Genomic DNA, 24,835 nt, shown 5'->3' on the forward strand with positions numbered 1-24,835 from the left:
CCCACAGTTTTTATTTCTTTATTTATAGCGGTGCTGGGTCTTTGTTGCTGCATGGGCTTTTCTCTAGTTGTGGCAAGCGGGAGGACTACTCTCTAGTTGTGGTGCATGGACCTCTCACTGCGGTTCTCCTCTTGTTGCAAAGCGCGAGCTCTAGGGCATGCAGGCTTCAGCAGTTGCGGCTCCTGGGCCCTAGAAAACAGGCTCAATAGTTGTGGCACACAGGCATTGTTGCTCCGAGGCATGTGGGATCTTCCCGGATCAGGGCCCAGTTCCATGTCTCCTGCATTGGCACCAGATTCTTCACCACTGAGCCACCAGGGAAGTCCCCACAGTTTGTTTCTTTGTTTTCAATAGTAAATACTACAGTACTCCATGATCACAGTTGGTTGGATCTGAGGATGTGAAACCATGAATACGGAGGGCCAGTGGATACAGAGGGTCCATGTATACAGAGGGCCAGCTGTAAGTTGTACGTGGCTTATTGATGGTGAGTATTAGTACCCCCTAGCCCCCAAGTTGTTCAAGGGTGACCTTCATTTTATCCAGAAATGATGGTTTTCCCTAAGAAGTAAGAGCTGAGGGAGTTCATTATCACGAAACCCACCTTACAGGAAATGCTGAAAGGAATTCTCCAAACTGAAACGAAAGAATGACAACTAGTAACGTGAAAACATATAGCACACTGGTAAAGATAAGTATATAGTCAGATTCAGAATACTCTAATGCTGTAATATGGTGGTGTGTTAACCACTTAATTCTAGTATAAGTGTTAAAGGACAAAAGTATGAAAAATACCTATAGTTGAAATACTTTGTTAGTGGATACACAATATAAAAAGATATAAATTGTGGCATCAGAAACAAAATGTGGGGAGGGGAGTAAAAGAGTAGAATTTTTGTAGGAAATGGGAGTTTTGTTATTACCTTAAAATAGACTGTTATATCTATAAGCTATTTCAAGTAAGCCTCAGTAACCACAGAACAAAAGTACAAACAAGATAAACAGAAGGGACTCAAAAATAGAACCTTTCCGGATCACAATCATCAATTTACAAAGGAAGCGAGCAAAGAGGAACAAAGGAACTACAAGACAGCCAGAAAACGATTAACAAGATGACAATAGTAAGAACTACTTAACAATAATCACTTTAAGTGTAAATAGATTAAATTATCCAATCAAATGGCACAGAGTGACTGAATGATAAAAAAAATAAGACCCAGCAATACGCTGCCTATGAGAGATTCCTTCAGCTTCAAAGGCACACATAGGTTCAAAGTGAAGGTATGGAAAAAGGTATTCTACACAATTGGAAACCAAAAGGAAGCAGGAGGAGCTATACTTATATCAGACAAAATAAATGGATGAAAGAAGAAAAACCTGACAAATAACTGATGATTAGCTTATGTATGATGTTTTTAGTCATCAGGATAGATTTCTAGTCTTTCACCACTTGTCTGTAGCAGTTTTCCTATCACTTATAAATGATCCCCCAAAAGAATTCATATTAGGTTTAAATAAAGGATTTAGAAGTCTGAGAAATGGTTTTACTGATACAAGGAGATAACAGAAAGAAGTTAAAATTCAAGGGGGAAACGAGAATGAAGGACCAATAACACCAGGAAAATCTAAAGATATACTTATTGTTCTGAGTAGTTTTCTACTACAGCTTAAATCTTTGGCCTGTTGGGAGCATCTGAGCTCATTTAGCTTCATGAGCTTCAGATCGTATTTCTAGAGCTCTAAGTTCAAGTCATGTTAATGAAGTGTGCTCAGATGGTCCAAAGAAGTTAGGTTTTGGGGGCTGAATCACAAGAATGTGTTGGATACATCTGGCTGTTTTCTAGCTCTGGAAAGAAGATGAATTGGGCCAAGGTCTCTGCTTACAGCTACTGGGTGATTGTGCAATCACAGATATAGTACAAGGCTATTCTTGGCCTCCTGCTTGACAACTCAGGGCCAGCATACTCTACTTGACACAAAACACAAGCCTTCTTTGAAGACGTATATTGTGCAATATAATACTAATAGAGAACTTCAGAGATAAACTGCTGCTGGATGGGTGTGGTGAGTACTGTTTGAAAACATATGATCACCATCATAGAACACTGATACTCTGAAGGGGTCATGGACCACTGAGAGATGGTTTTTTGCGAGAAGGTACTCTTCTCATTTATTTTCACTATCTCTGGGTCAAACCTGATGGGGATTGATAGCATTTTCTTAGCACCAGAATCTGGTCAATACATTGCCCGGCTTACTTGAATCATTGCAGAATGCTATGGGGGGTGGGGTGACGTGCTATGTCCCCCTTTCTAGACTTAACAGGCAGCTGGGAGACGGAAAGTGGGAGAGATGCAGGTTGGCAGGTTGGTCTGACTAATATGTCCCCTGCTAATATATATCCTGCTATCCTAGTTGGAGGCTGAAGTAATCTTATTGGCCAGGCGGTCTTGAAATCACTTATTTGGCTTCAATCATGGCACATGACATGGGGCCACATATCTAATGTGCATCCCTTTTGGATGAACACATTGTTAATTAAGCAGCGGGTGCTTACTTATCCCAAACACAGCTGAAATTAAATCCAAAACGTTTTTCTCTAACCTAGGACTTGAGCCATTCAGGCACTTAAGGCAGAAGATTATACCCTTGACATGACTGGTAAAATCTTTATCATTTATTCTCTTCACTTTCCTGAGCCTCAAGCACCTCTTGGAGCTCAGAAGCCATCCTAAATTGTCCCAAAATGGGTTTCAGTCATGTATTATGGGACCATCCATCTTTCCACTGACCTGCTAGTATCCAAATTCACTGATACGCAAGAGGGCAAGGCTTTGGCATAACACTGCCCTGAACTTAGCAGAAACTGACTCAGGCAACCTTTATGCCCCAGAGAGGGGTCCTCCATCTAAGAGATGCTGAAGAGAGTAACCAACTTTTTCCTGTTTCTCCTTGGAAAGAGGAGGGTTCTATAGAGTAAACCAACATCTGGGAAGAGAGAAAAAGCAGAGAAGCACAGGCTCAAGATTACCATAAAGGGAAAATATCTCCTTAATTTGAGTTATGAGAAGCAGAGTTGTAGGAAGGATGTTATAGGAATCAGATTGGGACAAGGGCAAATAAAGCTCTTAAGAGGTGTCACCAAGAGACACTGGGAATTGCTTGGATGTCCTGAGAGACATCTTTCATGGACCAAATCAACACTGAACCTGGGAATGAGAGACAAGAGTACCGGCTGTGGGGAGATAAGTTGAGTTCTGCCCTAGAGCACTTGTTTTGAATCAATCCAGTTTTTAAATGAATTACCTACATAGATTGTAGCAGTGTTTGCTTCACTGTGGATAGCAAAAAGCATTTTAAAAAAGGCTTTTTTATTGGATTTGCTACGATTTCACTTCTTTTTGAACAGTATGAAATTGTTGGCCATGGACTTAATTTTCAGCTTTATGTACCTGTATTCATTTTCTATGTCAGTGTAACAAATTATATCATAAATTTAATAACACGAGTTTCTGGTCTTAGCAATTCTGGGGCCCAGAAGTTCAGTGAAGGTCTTGTGCTCATGCTCAGTCACCAAGTCATGAGCCCGTGGACTGCAGCCCACCAGGCTCCTCTGTTCATGGAATTTCCCAGGCAAGAATACTGGAGTGGGTTGCCATTTCCTTCTCCAGAGGATCTTCCCGACCCAGGGATCAAACCCATATCCCCTGCATTGGCAGGCAGGTTCTTTACCACTGAGGCACCAGGGAAGCCCCAGTGAAGGTCTCACTGGGGTAAAATTACAGAGTCAGCCATCTTGGATGCCTCTCTGAAAGCTCTGGGGAGAATCTTATTTCCTTGCTTTTTCCAGCTTCCAGGGACCACCTGTACTCGTGGCCTTTTGCATGCATCTGCCTTCCTCCAGCTTCCAACCATCAACATCAGGTTGTGTTCTTCTCATATTGTATCTCTCTGACCTTGCTATGGAAGCCACAACTCCTTCTTTGACTTTCTTTTCTACTTCTGTGGTTACATAGGGACTGCCTAGAGAATCCATTGTAATCTCTCCACCTCGAGGTCTTCAACTTAATCACACCTGCAAAGTCCCTTTTGCCATGTGAGGTAACATGTTCATGGGTTCTGGGGATTAGGTCATGGATAGCATTGAGAGTGTTAGTCCACCTACCAGAAAATACCAGAAAATAAGGATATTGCTGATAATGGCTAAATGCAGATAAGCATGGTTTTTCTACAGTGTGAGCAATTTATAGGACATATGCACAAGCCATTATCAAGATTGCAGAGAGAAATATCAATAACCTCAGATATGCAGATGACACCACCCTTATGGCAGAAAATGAGGAGCCTTGATCAAAAGAGTCTCTTGATGAAGGTGAAAGAGGAGAGTGAAAAAGCTGGCTTAAAACTCAACATTCAAAAAACTAAGATCATGGCATCTGGTACCATCACTTCTTGGCAGAAATGGGGAAATAATAGAAACAGTGACAGATTTTATTTTCTTGGGCTCAAAAATCACTGCAGATGGTGACTGCAGCCATGAAATTAAAAGATGCTTGTTCCTTGTAAGAAAAGCTATGACAAACCTACACAGCAGATTAAAAAGCAGAGACACTACTTTGCCAGCAAAGGTCCATCTAGTCAAAGCTACGGTTTTTCCAGTAGTCATGTATGGGTGTGAGAGTTGAACCATAAAGAAGGCTGAGTGCCAAAGAATTGATGCTTTTGAACTGTGGTGTTGGAGAAGACTCTTGAGAGTCCCTTGGACTGCAAGGGGATCAAACGAGTCAATCCTAAAGGAAATCAATCCTGAATATTCACTAGAAATACTGATGCTGAAACTGAAGCTCCAATACTTTGGCCACACAGTGCCAAGAACTGACTCATTAGAGAAGACCCTGATACTGGAAAAGATTGAAGCCAGGAGGAGAACGGGGCAACAGAGGGCTAGTTTTTTGGGTGGCATCACCGACTCGATAGACATGAGTTTGAGTAAGCTCTGGGAGTTGATGAAGGACCAGGAAGCCTGGTGTGCTGCAGTCCATGGGGTCACAAAAAGTTAGACATGACTGAGCAACTGAACAACAACAACAAGAACTGGCAAATGGTTTACTGGCAAATGGACTTTTGGACATTCCAATTATCATCAAAATAGACCCAACTTATATTCTACATGTAGAGTGGAACAAGATTCTGAATAAGAATAATTACAGTAGGGTTTGTTCTTCAATGCTGAGAGAGTAATTCTTGGATTCCTATTGGAAAAAAAAATGTCTATACTTCAAATGAGATAATCTCAAGATTATTCATCATGATTCTAGTCATCTTGCCATGTTCTCAATTTTTAAATTATTCTAGTTTGTCAAAACAAATGTCATTGTTAATTAAAGAGCTTGCTCTCTACGCATTGAGATGGTAATATTTCAGTGATATTTAGAAGAACATATTGTGGTTTTCTAAAACATACAATAGGAAAATTTTACCCTCAAGCATATATTTTTTAAAGTGTTTAAAATCTTTTCTGAAAAGATTGGATTAAGGAGAGTGGGAAAGTCTATAACAGTCCATTTTTCATTTGTTATTTTGAGAGACAAAATTTTTTTTTCATAGAGGTTGTCAGTTTTTTCCACGCATTTACAAATGAGTTTGAGCTATTCACTTTCTGGATTTGGGGTAACCCTACAGGGTTTTGACTCCTGTTAAATTATCTGTTTAACTTGGGTGTGACAGGTTGATGGTCTCAAATACTTTGTTAGTCTATATGTTTTTTTTTAAACAAAGTAAACTGTGTTTGTTTAGAAGTCTGATTCATATTTTGCTACTAGATTTGAAGTCAAGAATTATATTAAAAAAAAGCTCAGAAAGAGCAATATCATATGCTGATAATGCCATTTTATTATTGTTAGAAAAATTAATTTTGCAGAGTTATTGGAATATAATATTTGATAATACATCTAAATGATCATATACTCCTTAAAATAAAAAAATCATTTCCTTAGGAGGGGCAGGATAATGTGATATTAAAAGCATAGATTCTATATCATGCATCGAACCTGGGATAGGGAGGGAGGTGAGAGGGGGGTGCAGGATGGGGAACACATGTACACCCGTGGCAGATTCATGTCAGTGTATGGCAAAACCAATATAATATTGTAAAGTAATTGAGTTCAGTTCAGTCGCTCAGTCGTGTCCAACTCTTTGCGACCCCATGAATTGCAGCACGACAGGCCTCTCTGTCCATCACCAACTCCCGGAGTCTACCCAAACCCATGTCCATCGAGTCGGTGATGCCATCCAACCATCTCATCCTCTGTCGTCCCCTTCTCCTCCCGCCCCCAATCCTACCCAGAATTAGGGTCTTTTCCAATGAGTCAACCCTTCGCATGAGGTGGCCAAAGTATTGGAGTTTCAGCTTCAACATCAGACCTTCCAATGAACACCCAGGATTGATCTCTTTTAGGATGGATTGATTGGATCTCCTTGCAGTCCAAGGGACTCTCAAGAGTGTTCTCCAACACCACAGTTCAAAAGCATCAATTCTTCGGCGCTCAGCTTTCTTCACCGTCCAATTCTCACATCCATACACGACCACTGGAAAAACCATAGCCTTGACTAGACGGACTTTTGTTGGCAAAGTAATGTCTCTGCTTTTAAATATGCTATCTAGGTTGGCCATAACCTTCCTTCCAAGGAGTAAGCGTCTTTTAATTTCATGGCTGCAGTCACCATCAGCAGTGATTCTGGAGCCCAAAAAAATAAAGTCTGACACTGTTTCCTCTGTTTCCCCATGAAGTGATGGGACCAAATGCCATGATCTTAGTTTCTGAACGTTGAGCTTTAAGCCAACTTTTTCACTCTCCTCTTTCATCTTCATCAAGAGGCTCTTTAGTTCTTCTTCACTTTCTGCCATAAGGGTGGTGTCATCTGCATATCTGAGGTTATTGATATTTCTCCTGGCAATCTTGATTCCAGCTTGTGCTTCTTCCAGCCCAGCGTTTCTCATGATGTACTCTGCATATAAGTTAAATAAGCAGGGTGACAATATACAGCCTTGACGTACTCCTTTTCCTATTTGGAACCAGTCTATTGTTCCATGTCCACTTCTAACTGTTGCTTCCTGACCTGCATACAGGTTTCTCAAGAGGCAGGTCAGGTGGTCTGGTATTCCCATCTCTTTCAGAATTTTCCACAGTTTATTGTGATCCACACAGTCAAAGGCTTTGGCATAGTCAATAAAGCAGAAATAGATGTTTTAGCCTCCAATTAAAATAAATAAATTTATATTAATAAATAAACAAATAAAAATAAAAAAAATAAAAGCACAGATTCTAGAGCCAGTCTGTCTGGGTTGGAATCCTTGGCTCTGCCACTTGCTAGATATGTATCCTTGGACAGGTCACTTTACCATCACTTTGCTTCATTTTGCTCATCTATAAAATGAAGGAGAAAGCTAAACAAATTTATGTACATAAAGCACTTGGAGAAATGCCTGGTTCTTAGTTGGTAAATCCAAGTATTTGCTATGAGATGATGATGGTAGTGATAATGATGATTATTATATATAAACTTTACAGCCAAAATATGCATTAAGTAATCATTATTAAGCACTTTTCAAGGCTTAAAAAACTCCTTAAACTAACTAATCAGATCGACAGTAGAAACAATTTAATGTTACAATGACATTTCATAACCAGTAGGACATTGTGGTTAATTTTTCATTAGTACTCCATTTGAATAGGCCAACTAAAACCAGATTTTCCTCTTCCTTAAAAATTAGAAAGCAGATGCTATTTATTTGCAAGGGAATAAGTAGAAATTACTGAAAATTTACACTATTTACTGTAAACATGATGCCACCAATTCCTTGAAATAAGAAGTGGAAAATTCATTTAAGACGTATATCCCTGATCTATTGGAGGGTACCCAGGGACAAAGTGAATATTTCAAGTTATACTCTGGGATTTTTTAAGAGTGGTAGGGAAAATAGATGCTTACTTAGGCTTTTATATGGGCTTCCCAGGTGGCGCTAGTGGTAAAGAACCCGCCACAGGAGACATAAGAGACGCGGGTTAGGAAAATCCCCGGAGGAGTGCTTGGCAATTCACTTCAGTATTATTGCCTTGAGAATCTCATGGACAGAGGAGCCTGGAGGGCTACAGTCCCTAGGTCCATAGGCCTTTATATGTATATGTATCCTCTGCTCCCAAATTCCCTTTAACCCATGAATGCAGGTTGCCTGGTTTTGCCCCTTCCACCCAACCATCAGAACAGGGCACTGCTCTAATGATCATCTCCATTTCCAGTTCCCAATCTGGAGAATGTGGAAATTGTCAGCCATGTCCTGGCATCACAGTGAAGCTGGTTGGACACATGGAATAACAGTGTACTATGTGAAAGGCCGGGGCTTCCCAGGTGGCACTAGTGGTAAAGAATCCGCCTGCCAATGCAAGAGATGCAGCAGACGTGGGCTCAGTCCCTGTATCGGGAAGATCCTCTGGAGGAGGAAATGGCAACCTACTCCTGTATACTTGCCTGGAGGATTCCATGGATAGAGGAGCCTGGCAGGCTATAGTCCATGGGGTCACATAGAGTCAAACACAACTGAATGTGCATGCAGTGAACATATGAAAGAAAAATGCAAATATTACTAAATATACTCTGTTCAGTTAACTTCTAGGATTCATCTTGAATCTTTCCTTTTCTCTCCATCTCCACCTGCCCTGTTTCTGCCCATCATTTCTTTTCTGGGCTCTGCACCGGCCTTTCCCTCACGATCTCTTGTGTTCTCTCTGTCTTCACTAGTTATTTTCACCCTATCCCCCAATTATTTTAAATTTGAGGGCACTGATTTTTTATAAATTCAAAAATATATATTTTAAGACGTTTTCTTCTTCTTCTCTGTATTCCTCTTCTTTCTAATAGTTATTGGTAACTTCAGTTCCAAAAATGAAATGATTTTACCACACTCATCATTATGTATGTCTCTACTTGCTTTAGTATGACCTAAGGAATATTATTTTGGAAGCATTATTTTAGAAGCTGTTATTTTTATTTTTAGTCACTTTTCAGCCTGTGACTTCAAGTGTAAGGACATCCTAGAGTTAGTAGCATGGGCCAAGACTTGCCTATCATCTCCAAAACGTTAAAAAACCACTGGGTAGTACACTTAGAAAATGTGTGATTAACCACTGTATACAGGTCTGCAAGTTTCTAAAGCACCTTTTCGGTGAGTATGGGTAGTGACTCAAGAAGTGTGAGTGCAAAACAAGAAGACTTGAGATCTGTAATTATAAATCTATAACTTGATTATTTATGAAATCTATAATTTTAATAATTATTAAAATATGTATAATATTTTAGGCAGGAACCAGCACCTCCTTAAAATACTTCCCTTAATAAAGTGACTTGCTGAACTGTTGAGGGTCAGACATGGGGAGGTGCCTTGTAGAATTAGTTGGAAGCTGGACCAAACCATCAATCTCCTCCCAGCTTGTGGCAAATAGGCCAGGTTTTGTTGGCAACATGAGGTATATGTTTAAAAGTAGTATTTTCCATCATCCCTTCATTTTTATATTTATAACATAACTAGTTTGGAGCATGAAAGAAAGACGACAGTTAATAAGGGAAGTGATATACCCAACGTAGTTCAGTCCAATTCTGCCCCCTGTAGAGGCCACTGAGCAGCAGCCACAGGGTCCTGGCACATTATTTCAGGCTTATTGAGCATTCATTGTGATGTACAATGCACTGAAAATGTGACCACTGCCATTGATCATAGTACTGTGGAATATTTGTGCAAGATGAGAAGTTGAAGATTTTCTAGTCCAGTGGTCCCCAGTCTTTTGGATGAGGCCCTGGTAAGAATGTTACTTAGGGACTCCAAGTAAGAACATTAAAAAAAAAGTCTGACCTTGAAGATATTATGTTAGTGAAATAGCACAAACGCAAAAGGACAAACACTATATGATATCACTTATTTGAGGTACCTAGAGCAGTCAGATTCATCAAAACAGAAGGTTTGGGATGGTGAAAAAGTTCTAGATATAGATGGTAGATGGTTACAGAACACCATGAATGTACTTAATGCCATTAAACCACACAAGTAAAATGGATAAGTTTTATGTTATAGATACATAAAATTAAATGCTATTACAATTGAAATAATCTACCACCTATTTTCATTATTCTTGTATAAGAGAAATGATTGTTGCTGTTTAGTCAGTAAGTTGTGACTGACTCTTCGCAACTTAGCCTGGACTTCAGCCTACCAGGCTCCTCTGTCCATGGGATTTCCCAGGCAAGAATACTGGAGTGAGTTGCCATTTCCTACTCCAGGGGATCTTCCTGACCTAGGAATGGAACCTGTATCTCCTGCACTGGTGGGTGGGTTCTTTACCACTGAGCCACCTGGGAAGTCCAAAGAAAGGATGTTTTCACTTCTAAAAGAAAGGAAGAAAGAAAAAGAAAGAGAAGAATTAAAGAATGAAAGGGAGGGAGGAAGGGAAGGAGAGGAATTATCTTAGATTAAAGAATATTCTTTTAAAATTATTAAATGTAACTTTATGGAAAAAATTGATTCATTGTCGTTTGGTTTCTCCTTTTGTTACAGATGGTCAGCACTGACTGATTCACAGCACATACACATACAACATTTAGAAATTAACATAATATAATTCTCTCATTTGCAAATTAAAACTTCAGATTCAGAGAGAGGAAGTGTCTTATCCAAATACGACAGGGACGGTCATTTCAGCCCCTTAATTTTCATTTCAGTCTCTTAATCTTAATGTGTTTTAAAGAGATCGTTTAAATGTAGGCATTTAAATTATTTTAAAAAATGACTCATGAAGAGTGTTCTTTCTATTATGCAATGCCTGTTACTACAGGAAGTTGGCTTTATAGTTTTAGTGTTGTTTTATTAAGGCTGTCCTGCTATTAGTTTCAGATTTAGTTCATTTATTGAATCCCTTCTATTGCTAGGCATTGTAAATGAATATTTCTATTTCCATTTAACAGACATTTATATAGTGCTTATTAAGAACAAGGCATTGTTCTAACTGCCTTACAAATAATAACTCTTATAACTCTTACAATAATGCTGAGATAGGTATAATTATTGTCCACATTTGAAAAATAAGGACACTGAGGCCCAGACTGCTTAAGTACTTGCTGTAAGTCATAGAGCTAGTAAGTGGTGGACTGCAGTTCCATTTTGACTCATTACAATTAAACTCAATTAGGACTTCCCTGGTGGCTTAGATGGTAAAGAATCTGCCTGCCATGTAGGAGACCTGGGTTTGATCTTTGGGTCGGGAAGATCCCCTGGAGGAGAGCATGGCAACCCACTCCAGTATTCCTGCCTGGAGAATCCCATGGACAAGGAGCCTGGTGAGCTACAGTCCACTGGGGGTGCAAAGAGTCAGATGCAACTGAGCGACTGAGCGCACGCATGCACGCAGACATCATAAAGTGCATTGTGTTTTTAAAACTTAAGAATGTGTCTGTGTAAGGATGCTGCTAGATCTCTATTGAACTCAGCTATAATTAGATGCCATTATTTGGTGTGTCTTTTACTTAGCTTGGCCTACATAACAAAACACCATGGATGGGGTAGCTTCAACAACAGATGTTTATTTCTCATAGTTCTGGAGGCTGGGAAGTCCATGGTCCAGATGTCGGCAGATTCAGTGCCTGGTGAGGACCTACATCCTGGCTTGTAACAGCTGTTTTCTTGCTGTGTGTTTATATGGCCATTTCTCAGTGTGTGTGCCTGGAGAGAATGAGATTTCTCTGCCTCCTCTTCTTAAAAGGGAATTAATCCTATCGAAGGGGGCAACAGAGGATGAGATGGTTGGATGGCATCACTGACTCAATGGACATGAGTTTGAGCAAACTCCAAGAGATGGTAAAGGATAGGGAACCCTGGTGTGCTGCTGTCCATGGGGTCACAAAGAGTTGGACATGACTGAATGAGTGAAAAACAACAACAAAATCCTATGACAAAGGTTCTACCATGACCTAAGCATATCCTAAAGGCCCCACTTCCATATACCATTACACTGGGAGTTAGGGCTTCAACTTATTTGGAGGAATATCAGCATTCAGCCCACAACAACAGTGTGCTTATTAATTTTCTTTAGTTCCTTAAGAAATGTGTAAAAAAATGAGCACATTGCTATGGATGTAATTCGAATATGTTAGGATAAGGCCCATAGGATCCTCAGTTCAGTTCAGTTGCTCAGTCGTGTCCAACTCTTTGCGACCCCATGGATTGCAGCACACCAGGCTTCCCTCTCCATCATCAACTCCTGGAGCTTGCTCAAACTCATGTCCATTGAGTCGGTGATGTCATCCAACCATCTCATCCTCTGTCGTCCCCTTTTCTTCCTGCCCTCAATTTTTCTCAGCATCAGGGTCTTTTCTAATGAATCAGCTGTTTGCATCAGGTGGCCAAAGTTCAGCATCAGTCCTTCCTATGAACACTCAGGACTGATCTCCTTTAGGATGGACTGGTTGGATCTCCTTGCAGGCCAAGGGTCTCTCAAGAGTCTTCTCCAACACCACAGTTCCAAAGCATCAATTCTTTGGCACTCAGCCTTCTCTATGGTCCAACTCTCACATCCACACATGACTACTAGAAAAACCATAGCTTTGACTATACAGACCTTTGTTGTCAAAGTAATGTCTCTGCTTTTTAATATGCTGTCTAGGTTTGTCATAGGTTTCCTTCCAGGAAGGAAGCGTCTTTTAATTTCACGGCTGCAGTCACCATCTGAAATGATTTTGGAGCCCAAGAAAACAGTACAGTGCAAATTAATTTAAAGGTATATATTAATTTAAAAGTATATATTAGGATCCTGCTGCTGCTGCTAAGTTGCTTCAGTCGTGCTCGACTCTGTGTGACCCCATAGACGGCAGCCCACCAGACTCCCCCATCCCTGGGATTCTCCAGGCAAGAACACTGGAGTGGGTTGCCATTTCCTTCTCCAATGCATGAAAGTGAAAAGTGAAAGGGAAGTCGCTTGCAAATTAATGGAAAGGTATAGCTGAGAGAGACCTAAAAATTAATCAGCATCTCACAGAGGGAAGGACAACATATAGCACCTCCCAGGTCTGCACTGCCCTGTTACAGTAATGTGATGATAGGGAAAGGAAGTTGAGACTATTGCATGTTAAATTAGTGATAATCTTTATGGTGATTTAGTGGTTTTTGAGGAGCATTTTCAGGAGGAAAGTCAAGGTAATCTTGTATAGGAAAGCGAATCAGAAAACCCAAATCCAATTACATCAGCAGAACTCTATATAAATATCTTCTTAGAGTTGAGATACCTAGTGGAGAAATGTAGTCAATTTACATTGGGACCCTTGGCAGATAAATTTTATTTGATGTGTAAGCAAGAATTCAAAACTTCTGAACTATTTATATTCCTTGATTTTTAAAAACTTGCTTCTTATAACTAGCAAGCCGTGTCAAGTCAATATTGTATTTCTGCCTTTTCGTTGTCATAACTGTCAGAACAAATAGTCGGTAGAAAAGGATGAGAAAAAACTTTCATCTTGACATGTTAATAAGAAAAAAAGAAGATATCGGAACTTCATTCTCCAGCGTCATTTGATGGAATCATTCTTGACCCTTTTGTCCTCCAAAAGCACCAGCCTATTGGAGACCTTCTCACACTGCTACATTTAGTTCTGGGAAGACATTATTGGTAGGACAATACAAAACAATGATTTACAATGATAAGAAAACATCACCAACATGTTTTTTAAAATTGTGAAGCCTAGGGGCTTCTCTGATGATTCAGTGGTAAAGATTCCACCTGTCAATGCAGGGGACATGGGCTCGATCCTTGGTCCGGGAAGATCCCGTGTGCTGCTGAGCAACTAAGCCCATGAGCCACAACTATTGAGCCTGTGCTCTAGAGCCCTGGAGCCAGGACTACTGAAGCCCGTGCTCTGCAACAAGGGAAACCACCGCAATGAGAAGCCCTCGAAACTAGAGAGCAGCCCCCACTCCACAACTAGAGAAAGAAACCCTCACAGCAATGAAGACCCAGCACAGCCAAAAATAAATAAATAACTAAGGTTTTAAAATTATATTTTAAAAAATTTTGGAGCACATGGAAAGGGGATAAAACAATAACAACAACAACACTGGTTTTTGGGGATGAGAACCAGAAAGTTCCCAGTGGAAAGAGTATGTGTCCAAGATGAAAAGGATACCTTGTGGTCCAAGAAATTTAAGGGAAAGACAAATAGGTTATAGATGCTCTAACCTTGCTGGAAATATTGTCACCCTTCCAGCGAGCCACCCACCTATAAACTCAGAGTCTACTGTATAGATCTCCAGCTCTTGAGAAGTGGAGTGATTGAAATTCAACATGCACACACCTGAATATTAATTTTTAAAAACATACCTTTGAAACCAGCAATTTCATCAAAAAGGTTAAAGGAAAAAACATTTTTCCAGATTTAAGTACAGTCTTAAGGGTCTGTGTAAGCAAAGTCTTTTTCTTATCAATGTAAGTGTTCTGTGAAATGACTGATTTTGAGAGAAGCACTAGCCATCCTAGGCTTTTCCTCATCTTGGTTTTTTTGTTCAGAAATTGGTGCTGTTATTGAAACAATATGGGTGAGCATCTCTCTCAAATGTGTAATTTTTTCCACCTATTGTCTCCATGGTTTTAGGTTGTTTAACAGGTTTTAAAGGGACTTCAAAAGAATAGCACTGATATGCACAAGAGGAAAAAATATCACATAGAGTTATAAGATTCATTTCATTTTTATCTTGCATACAGTTAAGCAAAAGAAGAAATATCCAATGTCAAAATAAAATACTTCTTTGACTAACTTAAAAAAAATTTATTATCATTTAGTCACTTCTTGCAGGAAAACCTTTTTAGTAGGGAGCCTTTAGTTTTTCTAGGTGAAAGTAAACTATTTTTAGAAAGCATTATTTTTGCTGAAGCAGCATTATTTCCAATAAATAAGCCATTCATTCACTTAGTTCTTATTTATTAAACAGTTACTGAGGGAGTACTATGAGCTAGGGGCTGTGCTCTGTATCAGTTCAGTTCAGTCGCTCAGTCGTGTCCGACTCTTTGTAACCCCATGAACCACAGCACGCCAGGCCTCCCTGTCCATCACCAACTCCCAGAGTCCACCCAAACCCATGGCCATCAAGTCGATGATGCCATCCAACCATCTCATCCTCTGTCATCCCCTTCTCCTCCTGCCCTCAATCTTTCCCAGCATCAGGGTCTTTTCCAATGAGTCAGCTCTTCACATCAGGTGGCCAAAGTATTGGAGCTTCAGCTTCAACATCAGTCCTTCCAATGAACACCCAGGACTGATCTCCTTTAGGATGGACTGGTTGGATCTCCTTGCAGTCCAAGGGACTCTCAAGAGTCTTCTCCAACACCACAGTTCAAAAGTATCAATTCTTCAGTGCTCAGCTTTCTTCACCGTCCAACTCTCACATCTGTACATGACCACTGGAAAAACCATAGCCTTGACTAAATGGACCTTTGTTGGCAAAGTAATGTCTCTACTTTTTAATATGCTGTCTAGGTTGGTCAAAACTTCCCTTCCAAGGAGTAAGCGTCTTTTAATTTCATGGCTGCAATCACCATCTGCAGTGATTTTGGAGCCCAGAAAAATAAAGTCAGCCACTGTTTCCACTGTTTCTCCATCTATCTGCCATGAAGTGATGGGACCGGATGCCATGATCTTAGTTTTCTGAATGTTGAGCTTTAAGCCAACTTTTTCACTCTCCTCTTTCATTTTTATCAAGAGGCTCTTTAGTTCTTCTTCACTTTCTGCCATGAGGGTGGTGTCATGTGCATATCTGAGGTTATTGATATTTCTCCCAGCAATCTTGATTCCAGCTTGTGCTTCCTCCAGCCCAGCATTTCTCATGATGTACTCTGCATATAAGTTAAATAAGCAGGGTGACAATATACAGCCTTGACGTACTCCTTTTCCTATTTGGAACCAGTCTGTTGTTCCATGTCCACTTCTAACTGTTGCTTCCTGACCTGCATACAGGTTTCTCAAGGGGCAGGTCATGTGGTCTGGTATGCCCATCTCTTTCAGAATTTTCCACAGTGTATTGTGATCCCCACAGTCAAAGGCTTTGGCTCTGTATGGGGATAAGTAAAACACAGATCCTGCTATCAAGGATTTCACACTGTTTAAAGGTAAATTTCATCTGAAGATTGCCAGTAGAAAATAGCTATTTAACAAGACCTTGTTGTTTAATCACTCAGTCATGTCGGACTCTTTTGCAGCTCTGTGAACTGTAGCCAGACAGGCACCTCTGTCTATGCAATTTCCCAAGCAAGAATATCAGAGTGGGTTCCCATTTCTTTCTCCAGGGGATCTTCCCAACCCAGGGATCAAACTTTTGTCTCCTGCATTGGCAAGTGGATTCTTTACCACTGAGCCACCAAGGAAGCCCAAGACCTATCAATAAATGTAATAAATAATATAGATAAATAAATAAATGTAATAAATACCCAAGGTAAACAGAATAATAGTCAATCTTTAAGATATATGTTGCTACAATTCTGAATTCCATTCCAGGAAACTCAAAGATTTTTATTGAATTAAAAAGGAATACAAAACATTTTAAGATCCCTGTGCAATATAAAGGAAAGTGGTTAATGGTCTGCTTTTCAGCTGGGAGAATGGTAATAAGGTTTCTTGAAGAGATTCTGTCTTAATCAAGCCTGTCTCTCGTCCCTGGTTAGCTATCCCCAGGACTTAATCAATTTATTGATGAAGGGTCCTTTCATGAAGGGCTCAAGGACCATCATTTTCTGAGTCTCTAGTCTATCTTTTGACTTGTTGTGAAACAGGCATCCCGCATGCACTGAGTTCGATAGCTCACTGGCACCCAGAGTGCTGGTTTAGTCGGGAGCCTTTAGAATTTTCCAAGATGACGCCTAGTTGATTCATTTCTGAATCTCGAGCATTGACATTTGTGTAAAAATATGGGAGTGTGTAGGGCAGGAAGTTCAGTGCAATCAGCTTTTCTTGGAAAATATTTTTCCTTTTCAATTTCATGGCTATTTTTAAAAAGGGATGTTAGGAACTTGAGTTAGTTTAAAGATGAGTATGTGTTTTCCTTTCATGATGACACATAATTATTTTCAGTAAAGACTAAAAGAAACCATCGTTTTCTGTTGCCTCGCCAATAACTGACTAAAATGAGCAGTGCTGATTTACAGGTCTGGGTTGTGGTGGCTGAGAGCATAACTTTGGGGAGTTTCATTTTTTCCTTTAATTTGAGCTATCAGAGTTAGTGGTCCCAGGCACACACAGACGCTCATCAGCTTGATAACCTTCTCTGTTCACCCTCGCAGCTCCATGTGCTCAAATACGTTCTTGCCAAAAGCCAATGCTAATTTAATGTGTATGGAAATTATGTATTCTGAGTCATGAGTTACTTTTCTTAACTATAGTTGTTACTGGTGCTGTAATAACTTGGCAACATTTCATCATTTTTTTTTCTTTATGTCTGGCTCATGTTAGCTTGTGTTAACTCCATCTCACAAAAACCCAAACAAACATAAATTTCATAGGACCTACTTGGCATCTGGCAGTGTTTCACGTAACTACCTAACTTATTTATTGAAATTCATAGTAAAGATGGCTCATCGTGAATTGACACAGTGTTCAGGCCTTACTACCTCTGGCTGAGTCATCTTGGGTGAATCACTTAACTTCTCTGAGCAATGGAGTCTTGATACTGGGATTGGATTAGAAAATCTCTAAATTCTATCTAGTTCTGAAGGAATTTGGAGATTTTGGATTTGATGTGTATAATTGCTCCTAGGATGAATTTGCAGCTCTCTGAGACTCATCACCATTTTTGGATATCATTGGAAACACTGAGAGGCCCTGAAAAAAAATGGACACTGGTCTACCAACCATCCAGGATGAGAGAGTGGGCAGTCTAGGGGGTGAACAACTGACCCCTCTAGGGAGCAAGAAGTTTCCCCCAAGGTGGATGAGAAAGCAGGACACTTCCCTGGAAAAACAGCTTAACTCTATAGACCTAAACTTTCCCAAGGCACTTGGATCTTGGAGACTGGATTACTATGCTGTGAAGAAGAGATTAGCAGTTCTCTTCAGAAATAATAGGAAACCACTTGAGTCAGAATCATTTTTTTCAGCTGGTGACTCATGAAGACATAAGTTGGAGGAGAAAACAGAATTGTAGGTGGTTTCATGAGTATTTGAGTAAAATATTTAGTTCTCGAAAAATACCACTTATGTTGGTAGGAATTATCAGTACACCTGGCATGAGTTGTAATATGTGTTAGGATTTCAGGTGGCTGAATAACACTGATTTAGTCTTCTGAATTTTGGACTGATTCTCAACCATTGGAAACTGGCGATTCAAGATCAAAATGGCTTTAGATTTGCATCCTGTGGGCTTGCTAGCGCTCCTCTAAATTGAAGATATCCTCCCGTCCATGTGCTAAGTTTGCTCCCTCACTGGGACAAAGCCCGCGCCATTAAGAGAACAGAGTGGCAGAGGTGATCATAATTAGGGAGACAGACTGGTTCCAAAAGCCAGAAATATTCCGTTACTTTCTCCAAAACTCATCCATCAAACAAGTCACTAAAAAAGGTGGGAGAGGTCAGACCAGGAATGTTCTCTGGCTGAAGCTCCTTCACTTGGATCCCGAAACACTGAAAAGGACACTCCTAAGAGTTAGCATCAAGCTCATTATTGTACTGGGAACTGTGTTTGAAAAATATGAGAGAAGTATATATTCAACAAGTATTTACTAACAGGTAGCAAGCACTTTTCTAGACTCTGAGATATAGCAGAGAACAAGACATCCAAGGTACTCTTCTTTAGGGAACTTATATTCTTGGGGGAGGAGGCAATAATAAGCATATAAATAAGGTAATTTCAAATATTCATAAGAAGTTAAAACAGGATAATATGACACAGCACAATTAAGACTAAGGTGAAGGAAAGGGGACTCATGACAGGGGGGACAAGCAAGGCCACTCTCAGGAGATGACAGATGACCTGAGGGCCTGGGGATGAGGGTTCAAGGGAACAGCCTGTTCTAAGACCCTGAGGCAGGATTGGGCTTGGTAAGTTCAAGGAGCAGAAGGAAGGCCAAGGAGAAGAAGGAAGTGTATATGAGCACAGTGAGCATGGCTGACAGCACTGGGACGCCAAGCTGGAAAGGAAGACGGGCCAGATCGTCTGGGCGTCTGAGATTCCCCCTAGTGTAACAGAAAGCCACTGGAGTATTCTAGAAGATGCATTTGAATCACCTGGGGAGCTTGTTAAACTGAAGACTTTGGCTCATTAGGCCTGAGATGGAGCCTGAGAGTCAGCATGTCTAACAGCATCCAGGTGATGCTGTTGCTGCTCGTCCATGACCCAAGTTTGAGTACCGAGATTCTCATTCATATTTGAAGTGATCGGTTGGCCCTGTGGAGGGTGGAGAATGAATTGCAAGGGCTAAGAGTAGAAGCAGGGAGATCAGTGTGAAGCTAGTGCAGTCCGTACAGGAGCACAGACTCTCAGGATTGTGTGATTGAGGTCTGATGTTTGAGAACAGAGGTTCCAGTAGGTTCCACTCAAGGATGCTGCACAGGTATGTGACACAATATACAGCAGGCCAATATTCAATTTCAATAAATATTAATTACTTTTCAATAAGGCTAATAATATTCACCTCCTGTTGTTGTTCAGTTGCTAAGTTATGTCCGACTCTTTGCAACCCCATGGACTGCAGCATACCAGGCTTCCCTGTCCTCCACTATCTCCCAGAGTTTGCTCAAGTTCACATCCATTGAGTCAGTGATGCCATCTAACCAACTCATCCTCTGCCACTCACTTCTCCTTTAGCCTTCAATCTTCCCCAGCATAAAGGTCTTTTCCAGTGAGTCAGCTCTTCACGTCAGGTGGCCAAAGTATTGGAGCTTCAGCTTCAGCATCACTTCTTCCAATGAATATTCAGGATGGATTTCCTTTAGGATTGACTGGTTTGATCTCCTTGCAGTCCAGAGGACTCTCAAGAGTCTTCTCCAGCACCACAATCTGAAAGCATCAATTCTTCAATGCTACCACTGTTCATTGAGTACCTGCTGTATTACAGATCAGTGTTCTCCAAGCTGTAACATACATAGGAATCACTTGGGGATCTTGTAAAATATGGATTCTGGTTTAATAGGTCTGAGATGAGGCCCAATAGTGTGCTTTTTTCTTAATTTATTTATTTTTAATTGAAGGGTAATTGCTTTACAATATTATGTTGGTTTCTGCCATACATCAACAAGAATCAGTCATAGGTATACACATAGCAGTCTGCTTTTTTAACAGGTAGCATTGATAATACTAGTCTGCAGAGCATACTCAGCTCTATCCCACTGCTATGAGAATCAGTCACCTGGTAAATTTTAAAACTACCAATGTTTAGATCACACTTTAGATGAATTTTCAAACTCTCTGGGGAAGGTGCCCAGATGTATATATTTTTTTAAAGATATCCCTCAGGGGAGGCTACTGTGTTGTTAGGGCTGAGACCCTCAGAGCTAGAGGTATTCACCCAATTTCCCTAGGGAGGTGGCTAATACTCTAGTTTCTTTGATACAGAGGAGGTAGAAAGGGCTAATAAACTTGCCCAAGGTCACATTAATTACCCAAGGTCTGGTTAAATGCTAGAATGGAGATTTTGACTTCGTTCTTCTAACTCCAAATGTCATGCTTTTTCCATAATACCATACTAATTCCCTGCTTCCTGTTTTAGGCAAAACTCCCTGTGCTAGATATTGAGGGGAACATGGTAGAAGGCAGGGTCCAATGAGGAAACAGAAATTCAGGTATTTCAAACAGAGGGAATCTAATATAGGAGATTGGTTACAATGGCACTGAGAGGGCTAGAGGGGAAAAAAGAAGGGACAGTTGCAGAAGGAACAGATAGGAAGAAATGGTTGTTGCAGAAGGCAGAAAGGAAGAAACAGTTGTAGAAGAGACAAAAGGAAGTGCATGTGTGCTAAGTCGCTTCGATCATGTCTGACTCTTTGCAACCCTATGGACCATAGCCCACCAGGCTCCTCTGTCCATGGGCTTCTCCAAGAAAGAATACTGGAGTGGATTGCCATGCCCTTCTCCAGAGGATCTTCCAAACCCAGGCATCAAACCCACATATCCTATGTCTCCTGCATTGTCAGGCGTGTTTTTTACCACCAGCACCACCTCGGAAGCCCCTGACAAAAGGAAGGGATATTCACAAAGATCAGGAAACTGCTGTGGTCCTGGGCTGGAAACTATGAACTGCCATCTGACACTGCATTGTCAGAGATGCTGCCGTCGGTGGTCATGCTGCAGTCACAGGACCCATGCTTCCCCCAAACCCTAACCCCGTTTGAATCTAAACCCTGTTTACAAAGGACTGTCTATGGGAAAATGGGGCTTGACTTATGCATTCTGCTTGCAGGCTGTATTTGCTAGAATCCTCCTCTTCTGTATGCAAAAGAATGTGATAGAAGCGCTGAACACTGAAACTTTCACCCACTAGTCATGTCTCAGTGGTCACCATCAAGAGGAAGCAGATGCCATTCTTTAGTATTTGGAGCTTGACCTTCTTCCATTTTGAGCCCTCCCCCTGTGAAGCATTCCTGCTTGCTGAGTCCTGGTGATGGACACCCCCCTGCTCCCTTGTGCTCACCGTCTCGTCCCCTTGGTTGGTGTTACCCTCTCTATGCTGTGCGTGTGTGTACCTACCACGCTGTCCCTGCTGGTGTTCATTAGTGAAAACTCGTCCTTGTGCTTGACTGCTGAAGCTTGACTGAGTTTCATCAATGACCGAGAAACTTTTGCAAAGAAAAAAAAGAAAAACTAAAATTATAGTGGGTTTTCTGGATATTTTGATAGATTTTAAAAAATAAAAACAAGTTAAGTTTTAAAAGTAGAATAAAATATCTTTCTCATAACTTACAAAAAATGTTTATAAAAAGCAGAGAAAGATCACCTCTTATTAAGTGGTACATTAAAAAGTGAAGTCAGAATATTTCTTATGGTATCACCAGTTAATTTGTATCCATAAAACAAATTCCCATATCTGCATTTATTTACATAATTTCCTCTCTTATGATTAATTTAATACTTACAAAGAGAAAAAATTGTTGACATTTTTTTTTTCAGCCAGAATTGCACCTTGTCCCAATTTCCATCTGTAAGAAAGATTTTTATGTCTTTGGAATCAGGAAGAGAGAAAATTCAGATAAATTAACAGATTTTTTTTGTTGTTATTTTATATTCTACTTTGACTGAGTTTGTTGTTATTTAGTTGCTAAGTCATCTCCAACTCTTTTGTGACCCCATGGGCTGTAGCCCGCCCTGTTCTTCTGTCTTTGGGATTTCCCAGGCAATAGTACTGGAGCGGGTTGCCATTCCCTTCTTCAGGGGATCTTCCAAACCCAGGGATCAAACCTGAGTCTCCTGCATTGGCAGGTGGATTCTTTACCACTGAGCCACCAGGGAAGCCTCTTGTCTGAATTACTATTTGGTAATTGAAAGTGAAAGTCGCTCAGTCGTGTCCAACTCTTTGCGACCCTGCGGACCATACACTCCATGGAATTCTCCAGGCCAGAATACTGGAGTGGGTTGCCTTTTCCTTCTCCGGGAGATCTTCCCAACCCAGGGATCAAAGCCAGGTCTCCTGCATTGTAGGCGGATTCTTTACCAGCTGAGCCACCAGGGAAGCCACTAGGCAAGTAATTTGGTAATTACTGTGTGGTAATTTCAAATGAGAAGACCAAGAAAGAGATATACTTTCTGATCACTAGGGCTTGTGGAGGCCGTTGGCTTAATTCGTTAAGGAGAATGTCACACAGCCTTTCAGGAGGGGAGTAAGAGGTGTCTCGTTCCTCCAAAGGTCTAAGTGGCCTGAGAAAAGTTATGCGGGTTTGCTTTGCATATGCACATCCATCCCTTTTTCTGTGGTTATCCTAACAAAGTGAGAATATTATTTAAACCAGGTACTTTATTTTGCTGGAGTATTTGATATGTTTAAAAAGTGTAAGGCCATTTCCTCAGTAGGCATATGCTTGCACTTAGCCTTAATTCATACCCTCGGAGGCAGCAAATACAGCGGGGCCCTATTCTGTGTATTTTAAGAGGTTTCTTATAACAGGCCTGGTCTGTTGGCAATACTGCTGAGTAGCACTTAGAGGGTTTACAAACCACTCAGTGGTGGTGATGACATACCCAGTGTGGTTCTGGAAGCTAAATAAAACACGGGAAAGATATTCAATAAAATAAAGAACACATCTATGTAATTATCGCCAGAAATGAAATGTTGAAACCCTAAATTTGAGTGTGGTTTAGGCACCTGAAGATTCTGTAGATAAACATAATTTCCCAGATTAAAATTTCAGGAAACAATGTCTCTCTCAAGTGTCTTATTTAGATCAAATATTTTGAAAACGTTTTTCTGATCCTGGGAGAAACAGGGAGCAGATTGTTGAGTGTGACAGGTGCCCGCAAAAGAAACATTCCCTCCTTAGTCACTGCATTTACTGATAAGTAAGCCAGCAGAGCACCCTATCCAGGCCAAGGTCACTTATTTTCCACTAGGAGATTTTTGGCTAGCTCATAAGCTGTAGGCTATCACTGTGGAATTGTTTTGTAATTAAAAATGCGGAGCTAAAACTAAGTTTTTCTTTTAGTAGGAATTCTTTTAATATTTTTTTTAATAACAGTGGTCCAATTAATACTGTCACCGTTTGAGGTTAAGAGACTCCCTTCTCCTGTAGATAAATTCTCATCCAAGTCTTTGAATTTCTTGGTAGCCATTCTCATGGGAAGTCAGCTAATGTCTTTCAAACCTTGACTATACTAAATACTCCATTGTCCTAGACACTCAGGCTCTCTCATTTAATCTCCAAGATAACTTCCTTAGGTATTTTTGCAAGTTAAAAAAACACCAAAAAACTGAGACTCTAGGAGGTGAGATCATTTGCCAAAGGCCACAGGGTAAGTAGATGTCCAATTCCAGATTTCAACCCCAGCTCATCTGCCTAAAACCATATTCATGATTTTCATGAATATTTCATGCCATATTCATGACAGTCATGATTCAAAGCAACATAGACCTGACAGATTCAAATACATTGGTAATGTGTCTGAATTTTCCATTTACCTGAAGTTAATCATACTTCCAGTATACTCCAGGTATTTATGGTTTATTTCTGCTTTATGATTTCTCCCATTTATAGTACCTAGCATGATGTGCTCTATATAGCACATAATTAATGAATACTTGCTGAAACAAGTATTTCTTGCTTAATCCGTTTTCTTGGATCTTGAGCCCCATGAAAAAGCTGCTTCACTTACAGAGGTCAAAGCAATCTTGGTTAGAAAATGTACAGAAATGAATTATCTCCATCCTTTTATCTGCCTGGTAAAATCCTATATCAAAGGCTAGTTCATATTATCATCTCATTTATATAGCTTTCTCTGACCCATTTTGTTGCTGAGGCAGAATTACTTCTTCTGTGTATGACTTAGGACTTTATGTATAATTTCTTGTAGTTTTTTTTTTTTTTAAGAAAAGGAATGATCATGGTAATTTCTATTTATTGTGCACTATGGGCTTCCCAGGTAGCTCTAGTGGTAAAGAACTTTCCTGCCAATGCAGGAGACACAGGAGACATAAGTAGGGAGGACCCTCTGGGGGAGGGCATGGCAATCCACTCCAGTATTCTTGCCTGGGAAATTTCATGGACAGAGGAGTCTGGTGGGCTGTAGTCCATGGAGTCACAAAGAGTTGGACATGACTGAAGGGACTTAGCATGC

General features: G+C 40.4%; 1 protein-coding gene across 1 annotated transcript in view; it reads left to right on the forward strand.

Annotated features, from left to right (window-relative positions):
* The window catches only part of UST (uronyl 2-sulfotransferase), a 318,507-nt gene that overhangs the window by 76,181 nt on the left and 217,491 nt on the right, over positions 1-24,835 (forward strand). The window lies entirely within an intron of this gene.

This window comes from Giraffa tippelskirchi, chromosome 9, assembly GCF_054371585.1.
Source record: "Giraffa tippelskirchi isolate mGirTip1 chromosome 9, T2T-mGirTip1v1.2.pri, whole genome shotgun sequence".
Taxonomy (NCBI): Eukaryota; Metazoa; Chordata; class Mammalia; order Artiodactyla; family Giraffidae; genus Giraffa; species Giraffa tippelskirchi.